Source organism: Chlorocebus sabaeus, chromosome 10, assembly GCF_047675955.1.
Source record: "Chlorocebus sabaeus isolate Y175 chromosome 10, mChlSab1.0.hap1, whole genome shotgun sequence".
Taxonomy (NCBI): Eukaryota; Metazoa; Chordata; class Mammalia; order Primates; family Cercopithecidae; genus Chlorocebus; species Chlorocebus sabaeus.
The window spans coordinates 22151216-22158254 of NC_132913.1; the positions used below are offsets into that span (position 1 = coordinate 22151216).

Here is a 7039-nt window from a genome sequence, read left to right on the forward strand (position 1 = left end):
AGTTAGGGTTCTCCAGAGAAACAGAACCAATAGGGTATCTCTATATCTCCACCTCCACCGCCTCTGCCTCCGCCTCTGCCACCACCTCTGCCTCCGCCTCTGCCACCGCCTCTGCCTCCGCCTCCACCTGGCTATGGAGATTCATTACAGGAACTGGCTCACATGTTTATGGAGGCCAAGAAGTCCCATGATCTGCCATCTGCAAGCTGGAGAACCAGAAAAGTCAGTGATGTAATTCAGTGTGAATTCAAACGCCTGGGGACCAGGAGCCAGTGGTGTAATTTCCATTCTGAGACTAATGGTCCCAAACCCAGGAGATCTGACATCTGAAGCAGGAGAAGATGGATGTCCCAGCTCAAGAAGGGAGAGGGAGGGTTCACCTTTCCTGTGTTTTTGTTTGTTTGTTTGTTTGTTTTTGTTTTGTTTTGTTTTGTTTCCTATCTGAGCCCCCTCAGTGGATTAGATGACAACTGCCTACATTAGTGGGCACACAATCTGCCCACATTGGGTAGATCTTTTTCAGTCTACAAATTCAAGCATTATTCTCTTCCAGAAATATCCTCACAGACACACCCAGATGTGTTGCATCAGCCATGTGGGTATCCCTTAGCCCAGTCAAGTTGACACAGAAATTTACACCACAGTGAATTTCATCATAGTTCCAAAATAACTGAAGTGCATTTTATGAGGAATAGTAAATCTTACCTATTTTCACTGGGGACAGAACAAGACAGTAGGTTCTTTTTAAGTAAAGTTCTTGACAGATGTCCTTAGACCTCTCAGGGATCCAGAAAGGCAGTTGTTGGGTCCATAAGCTATTTTTCACATTTCAAAAATGTCTAATGTCTAATGGAGCCACTTCAGCAGATTGGCAGAATCTATCTACTAAAGGTGAATATGCACATATCCCAGGGCCCAGCAATTCCTCTACTAGGTATGGGTACTAGATACAGAAATACTTACATATATTCCCCAAAAGATATGAACCAAAATGTTCAAAGCAGTGCACTTGGAAATGGACAACACAGGGAAATTATCCTAATGCCCATCAACAGTAGAACTGATAAATTGTAGTATACTTATATAGTAGAATATGAGCTAAGCACTGAGAATGAATAATCTTTAACTATGTGTAACATAGATCTTAGTGATGGTGAGTGAAAGTAGCTAGACATAAAGAATGTATACTGTAAGAATAATTTACACAAAGTCCCAAGACTGGGAAATCTATACTGTTGGAAATCAGGATGGGATTATCCTTATGGGAGCATGGTGTGTAGTGACCAACAGGGAATTTGAGGGTGCTGGTAATCCAAGGTGCTGATGATGGTCTGTTTCTTGATCTGGGTGCTGGTTATGTGGGTATATTTGGTTTGTGAGGACGAATTGAGCAATACATTTTTTGGTATGGGTGCTTTCTGTTGTATATTACATAACACTTCAAGTAAAGTTTTAAAAATGTGGAAAATTTAAAAATGGGAATTATACTATGGCTATTGGCGATTTTTACTGTAAATGCAGTTGAATGTAATTATTCATAATATATGATGGGAGAGGAAGGTAATTGTTGCTGGAAAAACTGTTTGTAATGCTTTTAAAATGTGGGCTCAACCCAGGGCAGAGAATTATGAAAAATGTCCTTGGGGAACACACTTGTAAAAAAGTTTCAGGGCCAGTAGGCTAAACTTTTAAAACAAATTGTCTGCCTAGTAGTGTGTTTGTTACCAAAGGTGTCCAGAGATATTTTGTGGCATTTTCGTGAAAGATATAAGAGAATGTTATCATTCCAGGATGACTTAGATTTAGGCCTTGCAAGACACAGGGAGGTGAGTTAATGCTTGCTTCCTGCGGACATTTTAAGATTGACTTGTTATGAGTTTCCTGTTCAGTGAAAATGAGGTGAGAGGCCCTAGTTAACCTGATCTTTTCCCCTTTGCCCCATCCAGAGAACTGCAGGTGGCCAGCTGTATTTTCCAAGGCTCAGATGCCACCTCCAGTCAATCAATAAATTAGGAAGACATCAGAAAAGAGGAAGAATGGTTTGCTTGATTGAAAGTGAGTTTGTCATGGTATCAATGAGACAAAGTGCTTATGTTCTTCTAGTACTAGGCTTTACTGTCCTCTTGGCAACCAGACAACCTTCCACCATCTCCTAGCCACCTTTTGCCACCATCTTCCGGCCACCAGCCAATCCAGTCTCCTACCTGCTGTGTGCATCAGTGGGGGGAGTCAGGGAGTCCTCATCACTAATCTAATTCATCTCAATTTTTACAGAAACTTTGCCAGAGCAGGGTTTGCTGCAGTTGGTGGTAAGGAAGTGAGAAACTGCTACCACTTATTACTTTGCTCTACTGAATTAGTTCATGAATTAGTTCAGGTAATGACTTCAATCTGGGTGCCTGGAGGAGCTGAGGGTCAGCTGTCTCACCTGGAAGGACTTGGAAACCCAGGTTCTAGACAGCAGGGGGAGGGGCCAGCAGCTAGAAGAAAGCTCTCTTCAGCAGGAGTTGTGTGACAGTGAGAACGGCTCATCAAGAGCCATGGCCTTGGACCCCAAGACTCAGCCAGAGATGCAAGGTGGTGAGATGCCCTACCCAGCAGCCATTCTTATTCTTCCTCTTGAGTGTCCACTTCTTCTCTTGGCCCAGGGGGTAAATCTTGATTAATTTAAGCCAAACTTAGGAGTCCAGTTCTTCTTGCCAATGACTGATTTAAGGAGGAGAATTTATCCCAGATCTAGCCAAGTAGAAGAGAGGGGAAATACACTGGGGGGTGTCTGGTAAATATTTCTTCTTTGTCATGCCTTGCTGTGACTCCTGAAATGCTTGCAGCCATGCTGTGACTAAGAAGGCAGCAGGCCTGGAGATAAGCCAATGTGTTTAGGTTGCTGAGGGGAAGACGGTAAGGGCCTGGATCTCTCAGGCCACTAGAGAGCCTTTGAAGTAAGTAATACCAGACTGAATTTCCATTATGGGAGCTAATACATTTTTTTAATCATTTATTTAAGCCAGTTCAATTTGAGTATTTTGTTACTTGCAGCCCAAACCTCCCTAATTAATCTGAAGCTTCAGCCCAACTTTTTCCCATCTGCATATACATATTGTCAATTTCCAGCTAGAAAATTTTACTTGGATATGTCCTGTAAAGCATTATTTTTCAGCCTAAAAACATTTAAAATTTAACTACTTGTCTTTTCCTCAAATATACCTCTCAAATTTTTACTAGAAATAATTAGAAATCTTTGACTTATCCTACTTTCAGTTAGTTAATGCGCCCTACACATACGCAAAATTATACAATTTGATTTTAACAAGCATAAAAAAATTTAAATCTTTTATGAATGCTCTTTGTATGGCAGGCCCTGTGCTAGGAACTTTTTTGTAGATTTATATAAACTATTGCAAATTCTTAAAACAATATGGCAGAATAGATAATTTTATCCCCATTATATCTCTTAGGAAAATAAAGCTAGAGCTGTTAGGTAACTTGCCCAAAGTCACACAGCTTGTCTTGGCTGAAGGGAGACTGGAACATAATACAGACATTCCCCCTTTGGGTGTTCCTCTTGTCTGGCCACCACTTCCTGCAGACCTGTCTTGCATCTATATTTCCATTTCCTCTCCCACTATCGCTTTTCAGGTTTAGTCCTAAGTGTTCAGTGCCTGGACTATTGAAGTGGAAAAACCTTCTGGACTCTCTTGCCTCAAACCTTAGCTGCACGTTACTGCTGTACTGACTTCCCCAAGATACAGCTCATTCTACTTTCCCACGTTAACATCTTCCGTGATTTATTATCATCTGTAGCAGCAGTAACAGTGGCAGGCAAGTAATATAAATATGTGAAGTCTGTTGAAGACACTAGGATCTAAACTGCTTATGTGGGGACAAAATGCCTTTGGAACACTGGGCAATTTAAGTAATAAAGCATAAATTGGCTACCAGTTTGTAACCAAGTGCCCTGAAGACAAAATTCATTATTTTTCTCACAGCATTCAAGGGCATCTAAAACTGAATCCCAAACTAATATCTCCCTCTTATGTCTTAGTCACCACCCCTCTGAAGGCTCTCATTTAGATACAAGGCTGAGTCCCTCCATTCTCCATATGGACTTGACCGCTATGCTCTTTCTCATGCCTTTGTCCCGGGAATTTTGTCCATTCATTCCTACCTACTCTTCGATGGTCACAACCCAGCTCCAGTCCCTCTTCCTTGACAAAGTATTCCTGGGATCTCATAGAAGGGACTCTCAGGTGTGCAAGAGGCTTGCAAAGCCTGCCGGCCAGGCTCCTAGGTGATCCTTGCTGGGCATTTGCTGGGCCTGAGTTTGAATACTTAGGTCACTACTCCCTACGACAGCTTCTGCCACTACTGGGCTTCACTGGCTGTTCAAAGACCTGTGTCAGTTGAGCCAAATGTTATCACCCTAGTGTCTGCCTTTTGAGGTCAGGTATGACAAGCCTACTTTTCCCTTTAAAATATTGAAAGAGCAATCGTATGTCTTCCATCTGTTCAGAATCCTCCATGTTCAAAACTCTTGAAAGGGATAGTTTTAGACAGACATATGAAGAGCTTCAGAAACAAATTAATGAATTTATGGCAGGTTTTTATGTAGTACTGAATACATTAAAGGAGAATTACCAAGTGCTTGCTTTGGGAGGGGGTGCCAAACTGGAGCTTGTAGGAACCTCAGTCCTTTCTCTGAAGGAATCATGTTCAGTGTTTGACTACTTATGAAACGTTGGAAGAACATCTTCAGCCTTTCAGGAGGAGAGAAAATGCTTCGTCCATTGGCTTTGTTTTTAATTATTTGTTTGTTTATTTCTTATTTTATTTGAAACAGTCTCGCTCTGTGGCCCAGGTTGGAGTGCAATGGCACAGTCTTGGCTCACTGCAACCTCTGCCTCCTGGGTTCAAGCAATTCTCCTGCCTTAGCCTCCTGAGTAGCTGGGATTACAGGCACCTACCATGCCTGGCTAATTTTCGCATTTTTAGTAGAGATGGAGTTTCACCGTGTTGGCCAAGCTGGTCTCAACCTCCTGACCTCAAGTGATCCGCCTGCCTTGGCCTCCCAGAGTGCTGGGATTACAGGTGTGAGCCATCATCCTCAGCCTTGGCTTTAGTATTAGCTCTTCCCCTCTACAAACCCACTCCCTTTTACTTCAGGGACAAGGTTGATGCAGCCCTTGATTTAAAAAATGTGTCCACTGTTGCATTTTATAAATGGGAACAAACAGAAATACCCAGTTCATAATTCTCTTTGAAATATTAATATGTTTGAGATTTCAGATAGACTAACTGGAATTTACAAGATCTATAATATAACAAAAAGTGTTCCAGTAAACCCAAAAGAAACTGCATCTAAAGGACTTTGTTGTACTTGTTTATTCTTCAAATAGAATTGGCATAGATTTGGTGTATTGTATTACTGATTTTCTATTTGTAAGGGATTATGAGTTATGTAGAATACACATTTTTAAACTGGGAAGAAACCCTTTAGATCTCTCTCATATCTTGCCTGTATTCTACATGAGGATCAGATGCAGTGTTTGACTGTCCAAGTGCATTCTAAAGCCCTCTAAAGGAGCATTTGACTTTGAGTAATGAACAGGTGATCAGACCAAAGGGGACAAAAGTGGAGAGAAACACAAAAGTGGTATGGATTAACTGTTCAGGAGCCATCCTTTGAAAACTCTTCCCTGCACAACGATAATGTGTGTGTGTGTGTGTGTGCGCGCGCGCGCACCTGTGTATGTGTATGAGGTGTTGGTATGGGGTGCAGTTGGGGACTTGAGAGTGGGGTAGAGATTTTTCTGAAACTTCTGTCTGAGGGAACTGGAAAACTGTTTTCCTGATAGCATATTTAATCTAAATTTGTTAGGAAGCAGCCACACTGAATTTTGGTATATTCATCCATCCCTCTACTGAATTTCCACAGCACTAATTGTCTGCGGCACTTGCTTGTCAGTAACCTCCCTCCTTGTGATGCTGTGAGCTGTGTGTCATTGCAGGCCGCCTCACTGGGCTTCCCATGGCTGTCCATCATTTGCCCAGGTAGAAGCCAAACCCTTCAGAGGGAGGGGCTATGGTCCTGGCCCAAGTGTCCCTCATAAGTCTTCACAGAGTGACAGCAGAGCATAGGTGTCCATAAGCATTTGTTGTCAGACCCACAGAGAACAGAAAGAACCCTAAATACAATGGAAGAATTACCAGGTGGGCTCCTCAAGTTAAATCAGGCTATTACCAATGTCATCACATCTCAGCGTTCAGGGGCTTTAAAGACCATCTGTTTGAAAAGTCTCCCTCCCATTTAACCGAAAAATGTTTCCCTATGGCTTCTACCAGTTAGTCTGCAAAGAACAAAGATTTTTATTTCTTATACAGCCATTGTATTTCGTCTCATACATGTAACATGGGTAGAGTACGTGTGAACATGTGTGATCACATGGGCGTGTGTGTGTGTGCCTGATGGGCACATTCTCTTACCTGTAGTAAACAGTTGTAATAATGGACCATGCCAATCAGAAGGTCTACAAGTAATAAAAATTTTTACAATATAAATGTACTGTACAATTCATACATTTGAAAGAAGACTATGAAAAAGAAGTAAATGTGATTTTGCATTTAGTTAAGGTGAGGTTTAGTTGTGATTTTTATTTGCATTTTCTCTTTCTCATATCTACTGGTATAAATTAAAACTATAGGCTTTTAAGTAAAACTTTTTTAAATCTCAAAAGTAATCTCACTGTTATCCTGAATTGATGATGGTATGTGGAACCCTGGCAAAGATTATTATAGCAGACGGAATTCTGGCAGAAGAAGGTTCTATTCTTTGGAGACCCCATCCCAGGAAAGGCCTCAGGCCAGACAGTAATTTCTATTTCCTGTCTCTTGTCTTCACCTTCTGGGGACTCCCACACAATCCAGTGCCCCATCTGGACACCAAGATCCATAAGGATAGTTTATTGCCAGGTCCCTGCTGAGCTAGAAACATTCTTCAGACAGTGCTCAATCCTCCAAAAGACATCCAGAGTGCGCATTT

The 7039-nt window shown here is 41.7% G+C and overlaps 1 pseudogene; it reads left to right on the forward strand.

Moving 5' to 3' along the window:
- Positions 1 to 4494: 4494 nt before the first annotated feature.
- Positions 4495 to 5396, forward strand: LOC119620576 (structural maintenance of chromosomes protein 4-like; annotated as a pseudogene).
- Positions 5397 to 7039: the final 1643 nt, after the last annotated feature.